Genomic DNA, 27,957 nt, shown 5'->3' with positions numbered 1-27,957 from the left:
AAATAATTTTGTAATTCAAAGTATGACAAGATACATAGGTACAGATCAACATCATAAAATAATTTTGTCGTTCAAAGTATGATGGGATACATAAGCACAGAGTTACGTCAAAAGGATATCTTAACAGTAAAAGTAATATTAATGAAGACAAATAAAAGAATGATAAAATACGTTATTAAGATGATAAACAACGTCAGTCATATACAAAACACACAACCAAAAAATGAAAGACAATACAAACACATTGACGAGATGTATAAGTACCGAGCCACGTGTCTCATTGGTGTCTTATTGGTGTCTTATATAACATAGGCCACAATTAAATCTTCAGTTGGATATTTCATTTAATCTATTCGTAGGACAAGTATTCATTTTCATTATAGGAGAGGGAAAGGCAGATGACGTTGAAATGATATATAAGGAAAAAAATAATAAAAACAGTGTTTCTATAATGTATAGAAACCAATACATCACCGTTGACGGAACATTTACTCATCATAGATTTCTGGATTGGTTTTTATTACACCAGATGCGCGTTTCGTCTACTAAAGACTCACCAGTGATGCTCGAATAAAAAAAAAAGTTAAAAAGGACAAATAACGAAGTTGAAAAACGTTGACCCAAAAGTTTTGCCAGATACATGTCTTCTTTGATAACATATTTGTTTGTTTTATATTGATTAAGATTGTAACACAATGGTGACTGTTGTACCATCAACACTTTTACCTCTCATGGCTTTGATTTGTTTACATATTATTATACCCCACGCAACGAAGTTGCGGAGGGTATAATGTTTTTGACCCGTCCGTCCGTCAGTCCTGTTTCTTGTCATCGCAACTCCTCTCAAACCACACAACAGAATTTCACAAAACCTTTTCAGATAATAAGGACATACTATGTAGTTGTGCATATCGACGGGAAATTGCGATTCAATTTTTTTTCTAGCAGTTACGCCCCTTTGAACTTATTTACTTTAATGTATTACTGCAACAGTTTGTCATCGCAACTCCTCTCAAACCACACAACAGAATTTCACGAAACCTTTTCAGATAATAAGGACATACTATGTAGTTGTGCATATCGACGGGAAATTGCGATTCAATTTTTTTTCTAGGAGTTACGCCCCTTTGAACTTATTTACTTTAATGTACTACTGCAACAGTTTGTCATCGCAACTCCTCTCAAACCACACAACAGAATTTCACGAAACCTTTTCAGATAATAAGGACATACTATGTAGTTGTGCATATCGACGGGAAATTGCGATTCATTTTTTTTCTAGGAGTTTCACCCCTTTGAACTTATTTACTTTAATGTACTACTGCAACAGTTTGTCATCGCAACTCCTCTCAAACCACATAACAGAATTTCATGAAACTTTGTAGATAATAAGGACATACATGTAGATGTGCATATCAACAGGAAATTACGGTTCAATTTTTTTTCTAGGAGTTATGCCCCTTTGAACTTATTTGCTTCAATGTACTTCTGCAACAGTTTGTCATCTCAACTCCTCTGAAAACACACAACAGAATTTCATGAAATTTTGTAGATAATAAGGACATACTATGTATATTGACAGGAAATTATTATTCAATATTTTTTCTTTTACAATTTTTTTTTCTTATACTTATTTAATTTCTCCAATGACAATGTGGGGACGTGGGGTATGTGAGCGTGCTCACTAAGGTTCTTTAATTGTCAATGTAATGCGACTGTTATACAAGTGAGAGGTTAATCTAGCTATACAACCAAGTTTAATCCACCATTTTCTACATAAGGAATATGACGGTTGTTTTCCATTCGTTTGATGTGTTTGATATTTTGATTTTGACATTTGATAGTGGATCGACATTCCGTTTTAAATTTTAATTAGAGTTCTATACGCCAGTCAAAATACTGGCGGCACTTATTATGGTATAAAAATGTCCGGCGTCCGTCCGTTTGTCTGTCTGTCTGTCCGCCGTCCACATGTCGCACCGTAACTTGAGAACCACTTACCAAAATTCCTTGAAACTTGTTTTTTTATGATGGTTAAACCACCTGCATATTTTTTGGTGAAAATTAGATTTGAACTTTTTGAGTTACGGGACTTTATAACTAAAACAGGGGTGTGTTTTTTTCACAAGTCGCACCGTATTTTTTCACATTTTGCACCGTATCTCAGAAACTATTTATGATTATTGCATAAAACTTCACACACAATACGAAGGGTGTATCATGCGCTCGTGGCGCAGCTGTTTAGTAGTGTTATTTTACTTTTCACTCACCACTAACACAGTCACTCCACTCTTACCATAATAAGGCATGCATGTCTATAAATAAGGCAAAATACAAATATCAAAAACTTGCTGCAGTATTATCAAGTGTATATATGATAATAAATCACGAAAATATTGTATGTAATGGTACTAGAATCTTCCATAAGCATTTGCTGTATTATTTTTGTTTGCAATATATAAAAATTCATTGGAGACTGTTTTATTCTGGATTTTAATTTTATTACACTAGGAGCTATATTTCCGAACTACCATCTGATGAAATAGTTTTTAACTATAATAATCAGCCAATTTATAACCAAACACTTAGGTCATGCTCCCCAAACAAAATGTCAAAACTGATATTAAATTGATCATTAAATAATTTGATTTTCTTTAAAGGTGAGATTTTTTTTTAATCTTATCCTTTTGTTATGTAAGAAAAACAGTTAATTTCTAATTATTGCCATATCAATGATAATTCATATCAACAAAGGGATGCTGACTACTGGGCTGGTGATACGAATGGGGAGAAAAACTCTACCAGTAGTGCCATCGACCCACTGGGTGTAAATAAACTCATGATCGATAACAGGATTGCAATTTTGTACGCTAGACGCGCCTATAAGGCGTATAGCTTGATAATTTTGTCTATATGACTTATTTGAAGTACTTGTCTAGAAAGAAGTAAAATACTCAACTCAAAGAAAGTTTAAATCGGAAAGTCCCCTTATCAAAAGGCAAACAAAAAAACAAAAACAATGAACAAGCATAACAGATTTAAATGTTAAAAATAATGGCAAATCAGTCAACTTTGTATAATAATCTTAATCACTATAAACCAAACAAATAAGTCAACAAAGTAAAACAAAATGGCATATAGAAAAAAGTGTAACAGCCAATATGAAAGACAACAACACATTGGCAGGTGCATAAGTATCAAGCCATCGTACCCGAAAAGGATATAACCAATACTGGACTAAACAGTAAAGTTTGATAATTTACAAACACAAATAAAAGAACACTACAACACGTTATTGAGATGATATACTGCAAGACGATCATGTATTATTTGTGAAGTTGATACGGAATATAGATCAACAAGGCCTTGGTATCTTTCGATGAACTTTTAAGAAAAAGAATTACGAGACGTTCTTTATCGTCATCCTGGTTCATTTCCTTTCTTGTCAGGCATTTGTGACGTTTTATAAAGTCGGATTAGCAGCTGCAAGCTGAATACCGAATGCGTTATGAAATGTATATCTCATATGCAGGTGAAGTTGGTGTATTGCTTCTTAGGTAATGGAAATTATTAATTTAAAAATTGAAATCGAGGTATAATTCTAAAATTGAACGGAGGAACCCGTTTTTTCCCTTTAATTTCTGGTTGTAGAGGTTATATAAATGGAACCCAATCAGGAAAGTTTGGATCTTTAATGCAAAGAACATCATCAATATATCTGAATGTGAAATTAATTGATCTGGCTTCTTTTATATTCTTGTTTTGACAAGTGTCTGAATCAATTCCGACTGATACGAAAATAAGAAGATGTCGGCATATGGCAGTTCAATTCCACAGGAATGCTGACGATTTGTTGAAAAATTCTACCTCCACATTCAACACATATGTTATCAAAAAGAAACTCCAACATACTGATCACTTAATTGTTCCTTTGTGTAACATGTTTTACTTCTTTCTTTCCCATTAACAAACATACCGTATGTTATTCCAAAGTTATAAATGTACAACGTATGCTACCAAATTAAAAAAAAAAGTAAAATAACAAAGATGTCGAACTTCAAAGAAAGATCAAGTCGGAAAGTCCCTTATCGTTGTAAATTATTTTCTTTAAGTCTAATTTTGAAATTTCAAATGGGAAATGGCGGTATATTAATATATCAAGACGTTTTTCAGAATCCAAATATGGTTAATACCACTATGCTAGTAGACAGTTTCACATAATTTATCTAAAGAAACCCTTTCCTTGCGGACAAAATTTTGTCAATATAGTTCACAATCGCTTCGTAGATCATGCATTTGAGCTTCCAATGTACCGTTGTTTGTACGGAATTTGTGAAGCTCAGGTATCCTATACGAACAAGGTAAGTCCTCAGATTTGCTATTCAGTGTTATGTTCATGGAAGCGATGAAGGACTTATTATTCGCCAAAATCTCATCCTTGTCAATTGATATGTTTTTGTTTGTATGATTACATAAGTGCTTATTTATTCTTAATTCGACACTCGTAGTAGTACGATTTACACATAAAGACAATCAATATTATCTGAAACTTTTTCTAAAGGAACAATAACATATATATATCGCGAAGAGATGAGATGATAGACATTTCACAGTTTCTTTGTATTTAAAATAAGGACTAGATGACAACTTTTTATTGCTCCTTGTGTAACTTATTTATTTCTTAGAAGAAATTAAAAGGTCCTAGTGAATAAACTTTTGTTGTATTTGTTCAATGAGACAATAGAGCTGCCAAATGTTTAAATGGACATGGGAATCTATGGAAAGGTACAATTGGGTTCGCAATAATACGGATATAATTAATCATTTCATATTATGGTGTACATTCCTTTTACAAATTAGAGAGAAAAGTTCTACAAGATAGTTGATATACAAAATATTTGTGTTGAGGGGGCAGCTGAATATTTATGTAGATATATCCTTTCTTTTTGATTGGTGTTATACTTAGCTGTTTGTTTTCATAATATGTAAATATGTTTGTGTTATGTTTGTGATATTATTCGTATGATATAAATTGTTCAATCTTCATAATATGGAGGTATTAATCGATCAATCAATCAATCATGCGTATTTTTAGTACTACCCTCGTCTCCTTATATTTATATGCCACATTAAGCAATTTATGCAAAAGAAGGGTTCAAATACCAATGGGTATTAATTCACTTATATTCATCAAACAATGCAGTGACTGATATGTGTTTCTTCTTTATTAGAAAGGTAATAATCGAGAATACAGAAAATAGAAGAAATGCATGTGGTTTCAATGAAAACGAATATGACGAATGAAATGCCCTAAATATAAGCTATTATCCCCGGATTAGTATATTTATAGGATTTTGATTGGTTAACGCACGTCGTTACAAAACCCATAGCTCCTGAGTGTTGCTAACCCATATTCCCGGATGTTGCTACCCATTACATCGGGGAAATTCACGCGCGTTTTCCTTAGTTCCATGGTTGTTCCTTATGCAATATCGAATTCTGTAGATTATCCATGATGTCTGTATATTTAGATACTTAATCCATTAACGTTTTACCTTATTATGTCGATTATTTGCCACATTGTAAATGAATGGTGTAATGACTTTAACCTCGCGTAACGTAACGCTATACTTTGGTGTTCTATATGTAACGTCACATCCTAGTAACGTTGTTATGTGTTCTTGTATAGATTTTAATACACGTTCCACATGTTATATTTGTTGTCTTGTAAATGCCTAAGTTATTTCATTGGCGACGAGGATAAAAGAGATGAAAAGTAACTGAGAGAAGATATTTAAAGGCATAACATAAGAAAAGATAAAGAAAAATGGCTGAAAGAATTACAGTTGTGACAGAAAATAGAAATTTACGTACTTTACCGTTCACACCCTCGGAGGATTATCTCACTACGGGAAGTCAGTGGGAGGAATGGTTAGAAGGAATAGAAAGAGAATTCCGATATTTTCGAATTACAGAACCTGAGGACAAAAAGGATGCAATGATTATTTACGGAGGTAAGGAAATTTCAAGATTAGAGAAAAGTACACCTGACCCCGTAGACAGACGCATGGATGTTTATGAAAAGTTAAAAAAGAAACTGAATGATTATTTTGCTCCAAAGAAAAATAAACATTATGCAAGATATGTATTTCTGAAAATGAGACCGATTAATGGAGAATCAACAGTGGCATACGCGACACGACTACGAGAGAGAGCTGCTGATTGTGAGTTTGAAAATCAAGATGACAGAATTTTAGAACATATTATTCAAACCACAGAAAATGAATCGCTAATCAAAAAGACAATTAACAGAAAGTGGACACTTGATCAAATGTTACAGGAAGTACATCAGCTAGAAGATACAACATTGCAGATACATGATATGAGAGATATATACACAGCATCAAGAACAGGAGAAATAGCAAAAGTGACGAATAATGGAGGAAAACAAAGACATTACGGCATTCAAAATAGAGAGGAAACATACACAATGAGACATGAAAGGAGGAATAATTGTAACTATTGTGGAAAAACACATTCGTTTGAACAACGTGAAGATTGTGGTGCTTACGGAAAACAGTGTAACAAATGTCATAAATGGAATCATTTTGCTGTAGTTTGCAAATCGAGTATGCAATCCGTATACCAGGACAATGACCAATTCAGGAATCAACGATACACTGAACGAAATCAAGGTAGGAATGTTAGAAGAACAATGGAAGACACAGACGAAGAAGAATATTCAGATGATGAGTTTTTCGGAAGGACAGTGAATCATTTGGGTTCAGTTAAGAAAATAAATGTACATAAAATTAGAAACGAAACAAGAACAGTACTAGTTATGATGAATGATGTAGAAGTGAAAATAGAACCAGACAGTGGAGCCGACGTCAACGTAATGGACGAGTACCAGTACAGAGCATACAAAAACAGAACTAGAGAGGGAGCTGAATTATTAGAAAGCAAAACGAAATTGAGTACTTTGCAAAGCAGTCTAAAAGTAAAAGGAGAATTTATTACAACAATGAGAAATGCAACTAGAGGAATAAAAACAAAAGTAATTGTGATACAAGGAAAAACTAATTCACCACCACTTATTGGAAAGAAAACACTTATTCAATTAGGCATGTTACAAATACAAGAAGATGGAACATTAAAAGAGCCAAATGGATTAGGAATTCAGGGTGGAAATAGAAAATTTGAACATAAAATACCAGAGATAAGAAACAAAGCAGCAAGGACTAAATCAAACCACATAAGGAAAAGCAATAAAACCGAAAACATAATCAAGAAGATCACACAAAGAGACAAGAACACAAGAGCACAAGGAGACAAAGAATACAAACAAAATGTTACAAATAAACATTCACAGAAAAAGAAGTACAAAGAACATTCATTTAAAATCAGTGACCGTGTTTCATTCAAGCAAGAGAAACGGAATAAATTGTCAAAGTCTGCATATGAACTTGAACCGTATATCATATACAAAATATCCGGATCAAGCATAGGAGCTCAGCGAAAGTCAGACGGAAGAAAAGTGTTTCGTGACTCTTCACACTTCAAACTCGCTAATAACATTGACATTCCGAACTCAAATGGTAAATGGCGAGATAGAATTTTAATGCACACTAAACCGAATGGAGACAAACACATGGTTGCACCAGGAAGAAGAGAGATGCCGAACCGAACCAAAAGAGCACCTGCTAGATTTAGAGACTTTGTGGTCTGATTTTAAATATGGACTGTAATTATCGAATATGATATCATAAGTGAAATATGGACTGTTAAATTTAAACTTTTATTTTTGATTAATTTATTTAATACCACTTTATTTGAAATGAAGATCAGAACTTTTGAAGAAATGGAGAAATGTAATGACTTTAACCTCGCGTAACGTAACGCTATACTTTGGTGTTCTATATGTAACGTCACATCCTAGTAACGTTGTTATGTGTTCTTGTATAGATTTTAATACACGTTCCACATGTTATATTTGTTGTCTTGTAAATGCCTAAGTTATTTCAAATGGGACTACTGACCTAGCTATGACCCATGCTGACGTCACACTGTCTGTGATGTAAAAGAGGGACGAAAGATACCAAAGGGACAGTCAAACTCATAAATCTAAAACAAACTGACAACGCCATGGCTAAAAATGAAAAAAACAAACAACAGCACACATGACACAACATAGAAAACTAAAGAACAAACAACACGAACCCCACCAAAAAACTAGGGGTGATCTCAGGTGTTCCGGAAGGGTAAGCAGGTCCTGCTCCACATGTGGCACCCGTCGTGTTGCTTATGTGAAAACAAAATCCGGTAAATAGTCTAATTCGGTAGGTCACATTCATGAAAGGGAAGGGGATTGTAGTTTCGACGTAAGGAACATATCCGATATCATTTGTGAAACGGTTATTCCATAACGGTCAACCAACTCGTGATGTAACTCTCACAACTATGAGCGCCAAATTCGACCCATTTCACTTTCTCTGTCTTTAGATTAAAAACGTCTTATATTTGTATACCTGTAGGGTTCTACCCAAACTAGTACCCTACTACCCCTTAAAAATATGTCAAAATCCCAAATTTCAATAAAAGATATTTAAAAAATGAAAAAAAATTTTGTGGTCGAATTTCTCTAAAAATCGACAGATTTAGACTAAGATCGGGGATAAATACGTTCATATCCGTAGAGATGGATATAAACGTAGATAACTTATAATATCATTGGTTCAAATCGGAATCCAAACAAATCTGAAAAATGATTTTTAAAATATAAAATCCATAGCACATAGGAGTGAACATATAAATCAGGTGATTCAATACATCTTTCTCTGCATATCTAACATGTTTATTTTTTTTTACTTGCAGTTAATTTATTTTTAAAAGGATCAACAATTGGCTAGCTTTAGGTCTTGGCAAACATCAATGTATAAATAAAGCACGTGTCGTTGTTCGTGTCTGTGAAAATTTATGTGAAAAAAAAAATGAATACAAAAGAATACAAAAAACAACATTCTCACTATGCAGCGCCTCATTTTTTTAAATTTTTTAATTTTCTCACGTAAAGCATGTGATGTTGGATGTTGTTAAAATGGACGAATCCATCATTATGGCCCATATACATGTTCAACCATTATTTGTTATTTCATTTTGTCTGTCAGGTTCAATAACATGAAGATTATTCACCCCAAAGAGTAGATTGGAGTGTTTTAATGAATGAAATATTCTGTCATTATTGTACCTTTGTAATTTTCTAATCATACATTTTTAATGTTGATCATTATAAAAGCTGACATAAAGAAATCCTTTATATATACTATTGTTTGTCCAATGAAAAAAAAAAAACCAAAACCAAAAAAAACCAAACAAACAAACAGGAAATATTATATTTACCCAAATGATTTAAAACGTATGACAAAACCGCCCTTGTAAAATACATGAAAATTCTTTCAATATTCCCATTATAAGCTTAGAACAATATAGACCAATAAAAGTCTTACCATGTAATAAAAAATGTTTAGGGTCAAACAAAATGAATATGAATATTTGATTATAAACTGATATAGTAGGATAACTCGTCAAACAGCAATATAAAACGACATGTTTATGTATAAAATGTCAGAAAATCTACGATGTCGCCTCAATATTACAATCTCAGGTGATGTTTGATTTTTCTTCACAAAATAGACTGTGGATAACAGGTAAGAATTAAATTTTTCTAACACCTTAGTTTTGATAATCATCGTCTTTTGCACTTTACTGATTTTTCAATACAAATTGGTATCATTAAGGTTTTGTATGTTTTTTTTTGTTGGATTTTTTTTTTATTAAATGAGTTTGCATTAGAGGGTTATGGATATGACCAACATTTGTGGATTTTTTATCACTCACTACCTCAGGCATATATTACCTTAGCTTGGCAAAACTTTTAGGAATTTTGGTCCTCAATGCTCTTCAACGTCGTACTTTATTTGGCCTTTTTAACTTTTTTTGGATTCGAGCGTCACTGATGCGTCTTTTGTAGACGAAACGCGCGTCTGGCGTATATACTAAATTTAATTTAGTCCTTGTATCTATGATGAGTTTATTTACAACCACTGGGTCGATGTCACTGCTGGTGGAGATTTATTTCCCCGAGGGTTTCACAAGCCCGGTAGTCAGCACTTTTTGTGCTGACATGAATTGTCATTGATATGGTTATAATTATAAATTTACTGCTTACAAATTTTGGAATTTTTTGAAATAATAAGGATTTTCTACCTAAGGCATAGATTACCGTAGCTGTATTTGGCAAAACTTTTAGGAATTTTGGTTCTCAATGCTCTTCAACGTCGTACTTTATTTGGCCTTTTCAAACGAATGTATAACAACTGTCATATTCCTGACTAGGTACATGCATTTCTTTATATTAAAAATAGTGGATTAAACCTGAATTTTAAGCTAGATAAACCTCTCACATGTATGACAGTTGCATAAAATAGTAACTGTAATTTTTTTATTTTTTTTTACCAGAATCAATATATATCAATCATATGGATGTTGCACGTCTATTCGTCCTGTTATTGATACTGACTACAGCACTTTGTAACCATACCACCATAACAAGATGCGCACGGACAAGAACTGGACGACTTGTGTGTAACAGAGTTGCAGTAGCGCATAGGACAGCCACAGGAACGCCTACATCATCAAGGCGTTCACCTAGTGGGACTCAAAATAGAGGTTTTCTTGGTCGTTTTAGTGGTGGTTTCGGACCGAATGCAAGAGTTGGAAGAGGACTATTTGCAAGTGATAGATTTTTACAATCATCGTTTGGAGGAGGAGGTGGTGGATCTTCAGCACCTAGAGGGAATCTTTTGAACAATAATCTATTTTTTAGAAGACAATTTGGTAGAGGACCTTTCCGAAGTATACCAAACGGCCCACTTGCAAGTTGGTCCAGGTTGCCATTTGGATTTATCTAAGGTAAAACTTTTTCTCTACTCTGTATCAATTATATATTAGACGTAAATGACCATTATCGTCGTCGTTATTTAAGCGTAAAGCAATTATTAAACCAAAGAAAATATGAATATTGTTGAAAAAACATGTTCGTTTTTTTTAAGTAGTACAAAATAACATAGCGTCGTCCCATGCATTTGCATCTTTTTATAGCGATTGGAATAACAATAAAATATATTCTTTTATCCCACAGTTGAACCGTATGGCTTCAATCCGAAGTTTTCAATTGGAAGCTTTGGCTTTTTCCATAAAATTAACATTAGCCAGAAAATGACCGATAATAGATACCAAAATGAATAAAGGTGTTAATATTATACATTTTGTACACCTTTTGTGATAATAAAATGATTGATGTAAGAATAAATTATATCTGACCAGACAGATCTTCTTCGGACCCTAATGTCTCCAGGCACCGATACAACAATCGCTGACCAGTTCATTAAGTCCTTGTAATGTTGATTAGTCTTGAAGTTCCTTCACAAATGACCAAACAAAGCTTTGTAATAGGCTCAAAAGTAACACCAATGAAATAAATTCAATTAACACGAAAGATGTCATTTCATTTCATGAAACCTGTAGGGAGTATTTCTGGTCCTGATAGTTCTCTTAAGAGACAGTATGCAAACAATTGCTGTTCCTTTCTTAGCTAGCGTCCCATAAAAGCAAACACAATTTGACCTTGCTTTCTAAATTGTATGACGTTTTATTTCTGTGTTCCAGATAGTTGCTATACTCATGCACTGTACATGTTTTTCATTGTGAGGGAATACATTTTTGATATTGGAACAAGCAGTATAGGATAGTTTTTTCTTGAAGTTTTCTTGAAGGAGTTATATATATATATATATATATATATATATATATATATATATATATATATATAGGATATGTGTTCTAAGAACAAGCTGTATAGGCTAGGGTTTTCTTGGGAACGTGTTAAGAGGATTTTCTGAGAAGGAGCTGGTATAGGCTATGTTCTTTTTCTAGGGAACGTGTTAGGTGGTTTTTCTGAGAAGGAGCTGGTATAGGCTAGGTTTTCTAGGGAACGTGTTAGAAGGATTTTCTGAGAAGGAGCTGGTATAGGCTATGTTTTCTAGGGAACGTGTTAGGTGGATTTTCTGAGAAGGAGCTGGTATAGGATAGTTTTTTTTCTAGGGAACGTGTTAGAAGGATTTTCTGAGAAGGAGCTGGTATAGGCTATGTTTTCTAGGGAACGTGTAAGGTGGTTTTTCTGAGAAGGAGCTGGTATAGGATAGTTTTTTTCTAGGGAACGTGTTAGGTGGATTTTCTGAGAAGGAGCTGGTATAGGCTATGTTTTCTAGGGAACGTGTAAGGTGGATTTTCTGAGAAGGAGCTAGTATGGGCTAGGTTTTTCTAGGGAACGTTAGGTGGATTTTCTTAGAAGGAGCCGGAATTGGCTATGTTTTCTAGGGAACGTGTTAGGTGGATCTTCTGAGAGGGAGCTGGTATAGGCTAGAGTTTTCTAGGGAACGTGTGAGGGGGATTTCTGAGAAGGAGCTGGTATAGGCTAGGTTTTCTAGGGAACGTGTTAGGTGGATTTTCTGAGAAGAAGCTAGTATAGGCTAGGGTTTTCTAGGGAACGTGTTAGGTGGATTTTCTGAGAACGAGCTGGTATAGGCTAGGGTTTTCTAGGGAACGTGTTAGGTGGATTTTCTGAGAAGGAGCTGGTATAGGCTATGTTTTCTAGGGAACGTGTTAGGTGGATTTTCTGAGAAGGAGCTGGTATAGGCTAGGGTTTTCTAGAGAACGAGCTGAATATGTTATTATGAGATCGAGCTCTATATCACATTTTTTTCTTACAATGAACTGTATAGGACAGGTTTTCTTAAAATGAGATGTACACGATAGTTTTTCGAAAATATGTTTAATTACGGACTGAAATTTAGTCAAAATTTGACAGTAAAAATGTTTCAATGCCGAAAAGAGGTACAATACATATTTTTTTTCGCTTTGTCCCTTGTACTAAGCCAAAATCAATTTTACTTACATAAAGCAATAGACAGGCATTTATTACTTCGTGAACTCATTCTGTCAAGTGATTTACAATTCGTGGTAAACCAAAGCAGTATGTATCTGTCAAAATCAAGCCTTTGGCTTTCGATATTATTTATATACTATTATTAATAAGATGAACCTAGCAACAGTAATAGAAGTTCGGTGAAAGTGAGTCCTCAGAATACTAATTTTTGTAAATCCTCTTTTATATATTTTAAATTTTTCCATTAAAATGATAAACGACATTAGTCCTATTATATATTCACAAAAATCCTGAAAGAAAAGTAATGATACAGGTTCATTCAAAGATCATAAACAAATTCTATAACTACGAGCATATGAATGATTTTTGTTGTCTGAAGGTAACACAGTACAAAAATTTTTCCCTCCCAATCAGACATTTTTAAACAAATGTCATTCATTCCATCCTTCTTTAAATTTTATAAAATGAGGTACCAAAAGAAAAAAGACAGATTAATCTTTAAAACTGTGATAATTTCATTATGACATAATTATTACATAATCAATTATTATGTAATTAGTTGTTTTATTGTGATATCCACCCTTGATTGAAAATAGCTTCTTTGTTATTCATAACATTCCAAAATATTTTATAGATTCTTGTACAACACAGTCTGACCTCCAAATCCGTGTCTCAGATTTCCAAACAACATCAATTGAACAAATTTATAACTAATTAGAATAAGTGATATTTATGAAATGATGTCGCAAACTTCATTGGAGGTTTATGAGAGAATAAAATACAAAAGGAAAAATCTGAGACAAAACTGTGTTGTACAAGAATCTATTAAATATTTTGGGGTGCTATGAATAGTAAAGAAACTAAATTCATTCAAGTGTGGACATCACAATATAGCATCAATCGCGACTGATAAATAGGGTTTGCGATGCCAGATGTCTTTTAATGTGTCCTTCGTAGTGTTTTGTGGGCTGTTGTCTATTTGTCTGTTCGATCTATGGTTTTTATTTGTACGATAGAAGTGCAGATATGGTTTTTGTTAAGCACGGTGGTATTGTCTGTGCGACCAAAGGTTTTTGTTTTACCTCGATGGTATTGTATGTACGACAATATGTTTTTGTTTTATCACGATGTTATTGTTTGTACGACCAGATGTTTTTGTTTTACCATGATGGTATTGTTTGTACGACCAAAGATTTTGTTTTACCACGACGGTATTGATTGTGCGACCTATGGTTTTGTTTAACCTTGACGGTATTGTCTGTATGATCTAATTTTTTTTTTTTTTTTTTTTCCTAAGTATCATTTTTCTTATAAGGTAAAGACGTTGAGATGGATTGTGATTCATCGATGTTATTTCACAATAAACACTTCCTCTGGTTTTATGACGTACTGAAGTACGACACATTTCTAGTGAAGATGTATATAATTAGATTTGATTGTTATTCTAAGAGTATAGTTGAACGTTTTAGGAAAGACTTTGGGATCGGCTATGTTTTTGTGGTCAATAAATGTCGTTGTGTTAATGTCTAATGGACAAATACACCCGAACTCCTTGCATTCACATTTGAAATATATTTCTGACGCAGTTTTGGCATTTTTTTGGTGAAAACCAAAGTATTCTTTTCTTAACACTTTTTGATAAACATGAATGAAAGTTTTTTTCCTGTGCAGGTACGATTTGTTTCATGAATGAATACCCCATATGTTTTGTTTTTCTATTAGAACAAATACGGTTTTCAACTGTAAATAAAAAGTGTCTCAAAATAATATGCCATGCTATAAAACGCCACGATTCTAGAAAATTTATGAATGCATTTACAAAGACTTTAATGTTTTCTATCAACACCAAATCTTAAAAAAAGGGGGAAAAAAACTAAGAAAAGACATTCACTAATAAGTACTAGTACTACAAATCAGTTAAAGTCTGAAATGTGCAGTAGATGTTCTCGATTGTAGTGATTTTTACTCGAACAATCGGCATTGGTATGCATTTTACTCGATATTACTCGACTGCAGTCTGGAAAATACTAAGCAGACTGAACTTGTACTTGACATTTACTTGACCAGTCCTTAACCACTTACTAAATTCTTAACCGTACTTCACCGTTTCTTACTATGCATGAACCAACATTAGAAAATACACAAGTCTAACGAAGACTAGGGATCATGACTTGGGAAAGGCGTTAAACATGTTTGACTAATTCTGACTTTTACCTTATTAATAGACGCCACACAAACTCCGAAGCATATAAATGAACAAGACTTACAAATGCTAGGGGTTCCTGACCTGGGACATGCGCATAACAGCGACAGGGATAAACATGCTTTGTGAGATCTCAACTATTCCCTTTAACATCTAGCCATTTGTGGAATAAGCAAACACATAGCAAGTCTGGACCATACTTGACCCTTTCTGACGGTTATTTAATCAATTCTTCTAATAAATAATAATCAACAACAGCATGTGTATGACATTTATTTGTTATAGAATGGGGATACTTTTTCATTTAATATTCATTAACTTAACTGTCTGCTAATTTGATCAGATCAGACTCTGATTTATTGCCAAATTCAATTGAAATGATTTAACAATTTCTCTCCAGAGATTTCATTGATATGAGAACTTAGGAACTAATAGACCCCACAAAAATGGATAGAAAATAAGTTGGACCTCCGAGGATTGTTACATATGGTAAAAACGACCCAAGATACTAGTAGTTGAATTTAAATGCGTTAACACATTTTTATCAATTTAAATGTTTAACTAATGCTTAATAATGTAAAATACAATAATTCATGTAAAATGCAAAAATGTATCTTTTGGTTTCTTGGGTTGTTTGAGTGACTGTCTCACTACATATCTCATGTTATTCATCTTCCAATACCTGGCATTCTGTTATTTTTATATTAATTTTCAACATAACCAATTTCAGTCTTACTTGTCTTTTGATTCTAAAAGAAAATGATGTATTGTTGAATAAATTATTGTAATTCACACATTAAGGATAGGTAAAATAGCAATAAACTGGCCGGGTCATTAGTCTAGTATGGCCAAGTAAAGGTCGAGTGCAAGTGGAGAATGGGTTAAGACTATTTAGTATGGTCTAGATTAAGGCCAAGTACAAGACAGTTCAGTCAAGTCAGATTGGCATTAAGTAATTTCGAGCAAATTTCAGACTTATCCATATCGGTCTAGTAAAGACCAATACAGTCGAGAACAAACATTATGGAATTCATACAGTAGTTTTACCTTTATATTGGATAAAATAATCTGTTCGTTTCATATTTTTACTGGTTAGCAGTTGATGTTCCTGACATTAAATACAATCTTTTTTCAATACAACGCAATATATAAACTGAAATTTCAAGTATTCCTTCTATGCATAAAACTGTGTTACACCAACATTGTTTGATTTCCTAGCAAATTAAAACGGGCCAGATTTTAAAATTGACATAGAAACCTAGTTTCAGGAAAAATCGAGAACGGCTATTTCACCAAAGTAATTCGCAAATGCAAAGAAAATCAAACCATTTATGATCGATTTTCATGAAGATCGGACGACGGATATATCGAAAGTATCCTTAATTTTGATATAAAATTATGCTGGGAAGATTATCCGAAGGCGTTCGCTTTAGAAAGGTTGCATAGTTTGTACAGAGAGAGCCTCCAAAACATGCATTTAATATTTTGATTACATTGTATTAATGCGTGGAAAGAACTCGTACCTTACATATTTACGTCTCAACTGTCTCCTTTGTTTTACGTAAAACCATTAGAGAACAGTCATTGTGATTTGTAATTCGTAAACAAATTAATCTCGTAACATTATCAAACTGTCATTGAGAGTTATTAGCATTGTGTTTGGATTGCTGTAATTATAGAAAACAAAATTGGAAAGAATTTGTGATCATTTATTATCATTTTTTTTATTGCAATATAATATTATTATCATACAGATTGAATTCAAGCTAATTCCCGAACGGTAGTGACTAATTTTGTAAGGCCTTTTCAATTTGTAAACATTTTTTTTTGTTAATGCGTTGTTGTTTCGTGGGTTTCTGGTAGAACATTTAGAAGCTTAGCTTGACAAATCAATTTTGATTGTTTCGCCCATGCATATTACAAAAACAAATCAATACATTGTTTTAGTATATTTAAATATAACATCTTAATCTAGTCCTTTAACTTTATAAAATTAGTAAAGAACTTGACATTTTGACTCTGTAGTTATTACGGCATGAGTTTGATTATGTGACACATGGTATTACCTTTTTGAATTGAGATCTCTAGCTTGCATTTCATTTACTGGTAGAAGTCATTAGTTAATTAATGTATATCATTGTCATGTTTCTTGATTCCCATTGTTAACTATTCTATCATCGACTCCGACTTCTAGTAAACCTACTGCGCGTTTTGCTGTGTGATTGTTTATTCCACATTGGCTAGAGGTATATGGGAGGGTTAATATCTCACAATTCAAGTTTAATCCCGTTACATTTTCGTGTTTGTCACAACTTCACGAGCCTCTATTCGCTGTTAGTCTGGTGTTTTTGGGGTTTTTTTTTTAGATTTTTTTTTTTTTATTAATAATTGGTTTATTTGTATGTTTGGTTGTATAGTGTGGCATTAAATTCTCCGAATTAGTATATATACATCTGTTTAAGGGTAAGCTGAAACCCGTCTCCGGGTGCAGACTTTTTCACTGCTTTGAAGACCCATTGACAGCATTGGGCTGCTTTCTGTTCTTTGGTCTGGTTGGTGTTTTTTTTTCACACATTCGATGTTTCAATTCTCTATCATGTCTATAACATTTTATGAATATGAAATACATTCACTGTTTGAAACTTTAAACATATTTTCAGAAGGCTAAGAAGCAGGTATAAGAGAAGAGCATTGATATCCAGTTTCACACGAAGCACACATTAAAGTGGTATCTACAAAGGAAAGCTAATACAAAAAGACGACGTTAGCTGTAAAGATCGTTGCATCAGATCAAGTTGATATCAGTGACAACAGAACCGAAAAGGAACAATATTTGAAGAGATTCAGTGCTTCGAGAAGGTCCCCTTTCGATGACAGCTCTTACCAATAGCTCCGGACTGATGCGTTTCATAACCTGACCACGGAAAAACACTTGTTTTCACACTGTTTCGTATTTTTATTTATTTATCTGATTCCACTGAACCTTCTCTGTTTTCGATTCTATATTACGTTTTTTTGTTTATTTATTGATTGTTTGTTTGACTTTACTAAGATACTTGTATGAATCGTTTTTATTTTTCCCTTCGAGCTTAATCACAAGAAGATGGGGGATATATGTCAAAGAGACAGCAACCAATCGTTGACCGACAACTATTTAGAGTAGAGTTAAACTCTTTCACAAATGAAATGTTTATTTTTTCATAAAACTTATTACTTTCCCCTATTCTACAAAGTATAAACTATTTTTAAGAATATATGAAATTGTAATTTAGATAAAACTGAAAACTACAATAGTTCTGACTGCAATTGTTTTATTCGAACACAGACTCCATTTGATAGGTTTTCAAAAGACTTGATATAATTAACAGCTTGATATTTATTTAAACCAATGAATTTATCTTGGTATTATAACTATGCCTCCTTCGAGTTCAGGGTTCTTGTTTTTGACATATCATGGGACAGTCACTTAATCATCTCGTAAACTGGTCTTAGGGAAAGAAACATGGCGTTTGTCGTTGTCGGTTTGTCATTGACTTATGAGTTTGAATATCCATTTGTTATCTGCCGCCTCTTTTTTTTAGTTTAAAGTGATGTATTTGAACGTATCATAAGTAAGGATAAATACTAAAATGTATCGTAAAGTGAGGACACCAAAATACACGTCTTAAGATGGTCTAAGAAAATTCATTAACATATTTTCTTTGCGTTCATATCTATAAAACATTAGTCTTTTGATGCGTCAAAGGTGTTATTATACTAGATAGTGTAATGTAATCTTGTCAATGGTAACTTATTAAATGTATAATTTCTTTTAAATCTATTCCAAACGAAGTTATCGTGTGAGGATACAGGCGTACATGTAAAATGCATGTGAACGATTCATTAAAAATGTTAAACTACGCAAACATAAGTTTCTACTTTTGATAACCAAAAGATCACTGGGAAGAATTCATTCCGATGCAAACATGTACATGTTTGTAGTGCAAAATTGGTTTGTCCTATATTTGTCATTAATCATCAGAACAAAGATATCAAAGATAAGGAGGTGTTTGATTTACCATGTTTTGAATATCCATAATACGTATTTATATGCGTGTTGGCGATTGTTTTTGTTGGTCTACGGTGTTCCTGTTTTTTTTTTTTTTTTTATTTTCCTCTTATAGTTGAAGTGTTTCTCTCAGTTTTGGTTTGTAGCCCTGAGTTTTTTCTCGATCGATTAATGACTTTTGAATACTGGTATACTACTGTTGTCTTTATTTACGCTTACAACTCAAATGGTTTGAAAAAACACGGACACGACGGACATTTGACAAAACACGGTCACGACGAACATATAGTCCTGCCGATTTTGTTTCAAATGGAAGGAATGAGAAAAAAAGCTTTGAATGACAGAGGACTGCTACATAATATTTACTACCTTATCCTTGTTAATTTAAATATTAATACTTGTTGTGGCAAATCATTAAATTAATAATCATAACATGCAACTATTTAACTGAAGAAAGTAATTTTTCGACCGACAGTCTAATCAACAGTAAACGTTAAAACAATCAATCCAATTCGCAGAAATACATTCTGTATAATTACTTAATAATAACCTATTTTTCAACATTTTAAGGATGAATCTCCCTCATGCAAAGCTCTGATTCCTTTCACGGATTTGGCCATACTTTTTGGAACTTTTGGATTATAGCTCTTCATCTTTTATATAAGCTTTGGATTTTACATATTTTGGCAACGAGCATCACTGAAGAGACATGTATTGTCGAAATGCGCATTTGGTGCAGAAAAATTGGTACCGTTAATGTTATTACATCCCTGTCATTATACTCGATTTCATTGACTTTTGATCTAGAGGCGTTTTCTTAATCTCGTGCAGGAGAAAAAATAGTTTTTATGGTCATCTAAGTGATAATAATTTTTTTAATACATTAGGGTTTTAGGGAAAACAACTTACTTTATACATGTATTTCAATCTGACTGCAACTGCGTACGGGAAATGACAGTTCAACAAATGATTATTTACCAATTGAAACTAATCGAAATTAATCATTCAATTGCATTTTAAGTCCATGTTTTTCAAAGGAACATAATTTGAAAGAAAACAAATCAGACACACTGCAAGCAAAAGTTATTTGTTTGGTCTTTACATCAATGCTTCCACTTTTGAAAGTAAAAAGAAACAGGCTTGAAGGGTTGATTTGATCAGTAACATTCTTCTCAAGCCTTTTTAAAGATAGCTGTGCTCTGAAAATGTGATATATTGGGAAGAAATACAAAGATAATAATAACAATCTGAATTAAGACTATAATACAATGATCACGAGGAAAACAAGAAAAAGACACAAATAGTCAACAAAACATCTCAATTTTTTTTTTTTGCAGAAAGGAACCACCAAAAACATCTCTGTGCTCGTGAACAACAATTAACCTTTTCTGCTTCACAAGTAAATCCCGTACTGACGTTCCATACAGGTTAAACCTTAGGATAAATCGTATTCTGTGATGAACGAGATTAATGATTAAGTACAGCCATGCGTTAGCAGTTACCATATATTAAAACAAATTCCAGACAGTACACGGAAGTTCTGGAAAATTGCAACAACTTAAATATATATTATTCCATTTGCATGATATTCTAGAGAGTTTCAACATGCACAGGTCATTAAAAAATCGAATTTATAATTCCCCTATTATTTGTAATAAAAAATGAAACGCTTTTTAAGTGTTTTGTCGAAATGTCCTATCGTGATGTTTATTTGTGTATTTCTCTGTCCGTAATGTTCTTCCATTTATTTGTACAGTAGTCCTGTCATGTAGTGTTATCGTCTTAGTGTTATAAATAATATTGCCATAAAGTGCGAGGTTTTTCTTAAAACGTCCTGTACCAAATCAGAACAATGGCTATTGTTATCTAATAGTTCGTTTATGTGTGTGCTATATTTTAGTGTTTCTGTTGTGTCGTTGTGTTCCTCTTATATTTGATGTGTTTCCTCCAGTTTTAGTTTGTAACTTTCATTTGATTTTTCTCAATCGATTTATGAATTTCGAACAGCGGTATACTACTGTAGCCTTTATTTAAACGACGAATTGAAATATGAACCACTTTACTAATCTGATAGTATACATTAACTGTTGGTGACCTTCTACTGTTGTCTGTTCTGTGGTCGGGTTGTTGTCTCTTTGACACATTCCACATTTCCATTCCCAATTTTATTCAACGGTAACATGATATAGATTTTAACCTTTTTTTCCTGCTACCTTTATCATGATCGAAAAAAAAATTAACCTAAAATACTCTAAAGTTCAAATATGAAAATAAATAAGATGTATCGTTTTATCAAGAAGTAGAAAGAATGCTTTTACATAGAGCGTTCATATAACTTGGGATAGTCTAAAGATAGGCGTAATGCCATCCTGAGCAGGATTATCTTAGACCAACTTTAATGTTACGGTCTAAGACGTATACTAGGATGACCTTTTGATAGTTCTAACACCAGTTATATCATACGATATATATCACAGTACATGTTTAATGATAATTTCTAAAGCCAGACCCATGTACACACAAATATTTTTTTCTTTCTTACTACTCAAACTACGTCATTGATTTCTGGTAAAAAGTTAACATACCCTTCTTACTATTCTTATTATCTTAAAACTTTGGTTTCCCGTTCGCTCTATTATCTTTAAATAGGGGACTTTTTTTTTGCGACTTTTCTTTCGTTTTTCTAACAACTAATGATCACTGAAATCCCCATTTAGGTCTTCGATTGAACTGTAACAATCATTCATACTTTGAATGTATCTCAAAACGTATACTTTAAATCCAACTGTATCTCAATTAAAACCTTAAATAACACTTTTTCTTTCTTATAATGAAAATATCATGACTTTGTGACTGTTTGTCAATAATGACACGTTCATAGCATTAATGTAATACACACGTTGTCAATTAATGAAGTGATTAGGTGTTATAACCCTATCAAAATGGAAAATATTAGTATATCTTTGGTGCTATTAATTATATTACAAAAATCTATTTTTCATTCATTCATATTTTTAATATCTAGGAGTTTAGAAAACAAAATGTGTCAATTGTTATCTTTGAATATAACTAATATTTATAGTATGCCGCTGTTCAAAAGCTATAATCCGGTATATTAACTAAAACCGAGCGAAATACATCATCTTTAAGAGAAAAACAACGAAACAAAAGAAACATTGAAGCAACTGCAACAAAAAACAAACGACTATGCAACATACATAGAAACGAACTATTAATAACTTCCATATTCCTGATAGTAAATCTTTTATCAGTCCATGACAAATTTGAATGTAAGTACCTGTATGTATTTTTTAACAGTATTTACTAGTATAAATGGTAGGATTTGCTACATTTAAAATGAAACACACTGGACTTATTCAGTCAGAAAAATGCAAACTGTCAATGGACAGGACTGAACATCTAATGAGTCGCACAACATGATTTTCCATTTAAACAGGGATAGAATTAATGTCTGCAATAAACAGCAAACGTAAAAGAATCATTGCGTGTGCTAAAAGTTGAATACACAGCAGCATGCCACTGCCATAAATTGCTTGTTTCCGTAAAGACATTTTTACAAATTGGTACTATCCTTATTTATTTATTTCAATCAGACCTCATTGAAAAATCTATGCACTTCTTCATCTGGCTAAATATGAAATGACAGATAATTGGTTTTCATACGGTAAAATACTATATCCAATTCAGCAGCCAGTCAGATAAGACATCCTTAGATAGCAACATTATTTTACATTTTTCAAACAACACAATACTGATCACGATTATATCAACCTTTGAAGAGGACGTTGGCTGTTATTGAAATGGTAAGTCATATTATTTAGATTACTTTTTTCAGCTTGTAACCCGAACAATTTGTTCAGGAAACTATTGGACAAAAAGTTAAGTTTCAATTTTAATAAGTAAAAGACAGACATATGCATGTGTATTTGCTAGGTCTTAAGATTTGCCCAACGATACTAATGTATATGGAAATGTTTAAAGATGATGTTATAAATTTATGTTGAAAAATATTGCTGCTGAACAAAAAGACTATATATAAACTTTTTTGTAAATCTTAATTGTTTTGTAAATTAATTTGCAACTGTTATACAAGTTAGAGGTTCAACTGGCTATAAACCACTATTTTGTATATAAGTAAGTGCCTGTACCAAGTCAGGAATTCGTTTGATGTGTTTGAACTTTTTGTATAATGCCTTATGGTTCTAGATGTTTTTCGAACCAAAATGGAAATAAGATTACAGATTAGTTCAATCAAAAATTATTTCTACAGCAAAGCATCTTTTCTAAAAAAAAAACAACATTGAAAAATCCTGTTAAATATAGAAATTGATCTACTTGTACAATTCTCTGATTCCTTGTTCAGATTTGGATATACATTACGTTCTTTAGGTCTTAAACGTTTGTTTTAGGTTTTGGATTTTCAATAAAATTTTCCCGATCAGGATTAAGTGTCAAGTACCCATTGGGTTGGTACCTCTGCTGGTGGATTGTTAGTCAAGTTGGTATCACCAGCCAGATACCAGTACTAAGCTCTGATATGGCGTACCTTTTATCAGCTCTTCAACTTTGTATTAAGTTTTTGAAATTCCCATTTTTTGTATCCTAGAGAATAATGAAGATACATCATCTGTCAAAATGCACAGTTGGTGCACTCGAAATTTGTATCGTTAATGTTATTACTACCACTTGACCGATACCACCAACTATGGACATTAGCTTCTAGAGGGTTTTCCACCACCACGGTGGCTAATTCTCTGGTACTGGCATGGAATAACGATATATATTTATTCATTTACTGTAATATAAATTTTGAAATATTTCAACCTTAAAGAATTCAATTATTATAAATCATCGGTGTAGAGACACGAATTGACGAAACGCGTATTTGGTGCAGAAAATTGGTACAATAAGTGTTATTTCCATCGTTTAATTCTACATTACTGTAAGATGTTTAGCTAGCTATAAAAATCAATTTAAACAACAATTTTCGACATAAGGAAATGCCGGAACTAAGTCAGGAATATGACAGTTGTTTTCCATTTGTTTGATGAATTTTGGTTTTTGATTTTGTCATGTGATAAAAGGGCGTCTGTTTTTAATTTCCAAGGATTTTTTTGTTATATAACATTTTAACATATAACTACGGGTGGAATAGAGATCAGGGAGGTTACCATATCACTTTTAAACAAAATGTTGTCTAGAAATATAAAAAAAATAAGTATTCATTTAAATATATGTTCACAAATCTTAATGAGTATTCTGGACCAGCTATACTTGGTAGAGACATTGACTTTTCCATGCCTCATATAAAGAATGCTGTTATGTTGGGTCTTCTTTGTTGTTCCCTTATATATAGGATTTAATATGTTGTATAATAAGCAGTAGTTCAAAAAAAAAATGCAAAAACTACTAGTAATTGTATTATTAAAGAAAAAAATATTGGAATGTAAAAAAATATAGCTTTCACGAAGAAAATGCTTGCCATGGCGTTGTAATTTTTCTTCGTCTTTGGAGTCAGCGCTTCGATCTACATATTGAACTGTATTTAGATTGAAAGATTTTGTTGTTGGTATGATGAAATTGGTGTTTTTGTAGTGGGTTTTAAAGGAGTGGGGAATAGGGCAAAATTTGAATTGATTTTTCGTAGAGTTTTTGAACTTATACGCTTTGTATTTTTTTGTTTTGTTTTGTTTACAAAAAATGTTTACGCGTATGTATTGTTTATTCACATATCCTCATAATGAATAATGGCACAGGTGTGATTGCTCAGCGACTGTTTTAATTTGTTAGAAAGTTTCATATATTGAAGTGAGATAACACCAACACAAGAAGGTCTTCTCTTAACTTTTCCCTGGGTATTAACAGAAATAGGCGTCGTCAAAGTCGAATCGATGACAATTATGATGATTTCAGAGTATCGATAGTCAACTTTCCATATCACAGCAGTAACATACCTTCCTGAATTATACGGAAAATAATTGAAATAGACATGAATTCAATGATCACCCTCCCGGATTGGTTGACCTTTACGGTGTGTTTGTGTCTCAACTCACTAGCGACATATGTTTCCCTATTGTAACATTTTACGTGAATGCTAATTTGCATGACAGGTGATGCAGTCATGGAAGGACCACCTACCTAGTCGGTGCAATAAGTTTCTGTCCTTTTAAAGTTCCTCATGTTTTTTTACCTTGATTTTGTATCATCTTAATGGATTTATGACATTTGAACATCGGTTAACTACTGCTGCCTCTAATGAGATTACGCACTTACCGAAAAGCGGTGAGTGACAGTATCATAGATATATCTGAAAGTAATTGTAAAGCACTTTGCAAGATTTTTTAATATAAGAAAGCTCTGTTATGATTATTATAAGTACTAAAGCAAATCGATAATATAAACGGTACTAATTATTCTGCACCAGAGTCAATTTCTCTCCGGTGATGCTCGAAGCCAAAATATTTGAAAATCCAAAGTTTATTTATAGGAAAAATAACTATAAACCTAAAAGGACAAAAGTATAATAAAGCCGGGCAAGGAATCAGAGTTTTAAATGTTAATCAAACAAACTTATCAAATATGTTAGTACAACATCTTTTTTATTAAATTACCATCTTCAGTGTTTCAGTTGATGGAATCAGTGTGATTATTCACAAAGCACAATTTTGAGCTAAAAAAGGGTATTTGTAACTATTCCAATTTTTTGTAGAAAATCACTATTGAATGAGTCTGGTTTTTGGTGTTATGATTTCGGTACGATAATCTGTTACGTCTTATTGTTTATCTAAAGTTTTGATATTACTGTAAAATTTTCAGGATTGTATTTAATACAGGATTTTGATAGAGAAATTGTAAGAATCGTCATCTGATTCTCTATATGGGTTAAATAAATAACATTATTGTCATATTCCCGAATATGACTATTAAACCGAGTATGCATCTGCATTACTATACGATGTGTCCTTTTTTATGTTTCTGTTATGGTTTCAGTTGGATAACCTATCACGTCTTATCGTTTGTTCTCCAAATCATTATTAAATTGCCTTTTCATAACATTATTGTCATGAAAATACTTTGGACATAGTAGTGTGAAAATAGTTGTAAAAAGTTCGCGATTGAATGATGTTTATGTAAATAGTTATCAAAAGTACCAGGATTATAATTTTATACGCTAGACTCGCGTTTCGTCTACATAAGACTCATCAGTGACGCTCAGATCAAAATAGTTAAAAAGCCAAATAAATACAAAGTTGAAGAGCATTGAGGATCAAAAATTCCTAAAAGTGTAAGTTCGTCACTGGGTTTTTTATATCCTGTGGAATTTGTTCGTGATTGTTTTGCAGTTTGTATGTTGTGTCGACTATTATAATATTTGTTTGTGCGTTTCTCTGTTATGAATGTTCTTGCGTGTGTTTGAGCTGTATTTCTGTCACGTAATGTTGTCGTTTTCTTACCTTTTTTTTTAAACATTGTCATAAAGCGGGAGGGTTGGTTAGCCATGAAAATTAGGCTCAATCCAGCATTTTTTCTTAAAATGTCCTGTACCAAGTCAGGAATATGACAGTTCTTATCAAATAGTTTGTTTCTATATATGTTGGTGGTTGGTTTTTTTTTGTTGCACTTCAATGTACCTGTTGTTTCTTCATTTTCCTCTTATAGTTGATGAGTTCCCCTCGGTTTTAGTTTGTAACCCGAATTTGTTTCCTCTCAACCGATTTATGACTTTTGTGTACCATTATACTACTGTTTCTTTTACTTACATTACAACTTAAACTCTGGCGTACTAAATTATGATCCTGGTACCTTTGATAACTAATTAAAATGATGTTTAGTCGAACATCCGGTTTTTAATCCTCTCTATGTTATATGTATCGCCTATAACATGAAATTTGTGAAGTATGATGTTACGCATGGAAAGAAGGCCGAGATTGTGATCATCTTAATTCTCTTCGTTCGTGAATGATGAAGGGGTACGACATACACGTGGGTTTCCATGATATTTAGACAATTTTTAGACCTACGTTTCATGTTTATCTAAATGATATTACTAATTGTATCATATTTGTAATTTTTGTATCTTTCTATTGTATCTTTTAGACTTGAAAATATCATATTGATTGTTTTCTGAATATTTCGGACAATTTGCAAATCTCCCGAGGTCAATTGTCTATTTCATCATCTTAACCTACTTGGATTTTATTTGTGGAAAAGTCAGAAATGCTTGCAGTCATTATTTAATCTGTAATACTGTGAATAGACCTTTATCATTTATACAAGAGATTTGATTTTTTGTCTTAAATGTATTGCTTGATTTAAATCGTAACAACAATGATCTCTGAAATTAATGGATTGTCACAATCATAATTAATTTTATAATCAACCTTAAAATCTAAGTAATTGTCAAAGTACGGATGTGAATATTATGCCACAAACCTTTTCTTAATTAGGAAGCATTTACCTAAAACATATTAATGTTGATTGCAACACAAGAATTTATGTAATCACCTTACAAGGTTTATGAATTTTGACAAATGAAAAAACATAAAACAAACTAATAATATAAAATCAGACAAAATAGTGCAGTCGAAATAGAATTTTATTAGGAATATCATATTCCTATCATACTGTCTTCTAAGTGCTATTATCTGTTAATTGTAATATGCCACTCTCACCACACGG

The 27,957-nt window shown here is 32.6% G+C and overlaps 1 long non-coding RNA gene across 1 annotated transcript; it reads left to right on the top strand.

The window, feature by feature from the left end:
- The first annotated feature begins 9,575 nt into the window (after window positions 1-9,575).
- On the top strand, window positions 9,576-18,262 carry LOC143067658 (uncharacterized). Its single transcript, XR_012975997.1, has 3 exons — window positions 9,576-9,707; window positions 10,519-10,971; window positions 17,870-18,262. It is a non-coding gene; the product is annotated as an uncharacterized LOC143067658 (long non-coding RNA).
- The last annotated feature ends 9,695 nt before the right edge of the window (window positions 18,263-27,957 follow it).

This window comes from Mytilus galloprovincialis, chromosome 3, assembly GCF_965363235.1.
Source record: "Mytilus galloprovincialis chromosome 3, xbMytGall1.hap1.1, whole genome shotgun sequence".
In the NCBI taxonomy this organism is placed as follows: Eukaryota; Metazoa; Mollusca; class Bivalvia; order Mytilida; family Mytilidae; genus Mytilus; species Mytilus galloprovincialis.
The sequence above is the reverse complement of the archived record's forward strand: the minus strand, read 5'-3'. Positions and strand labels throughout refer to the sequence as shown.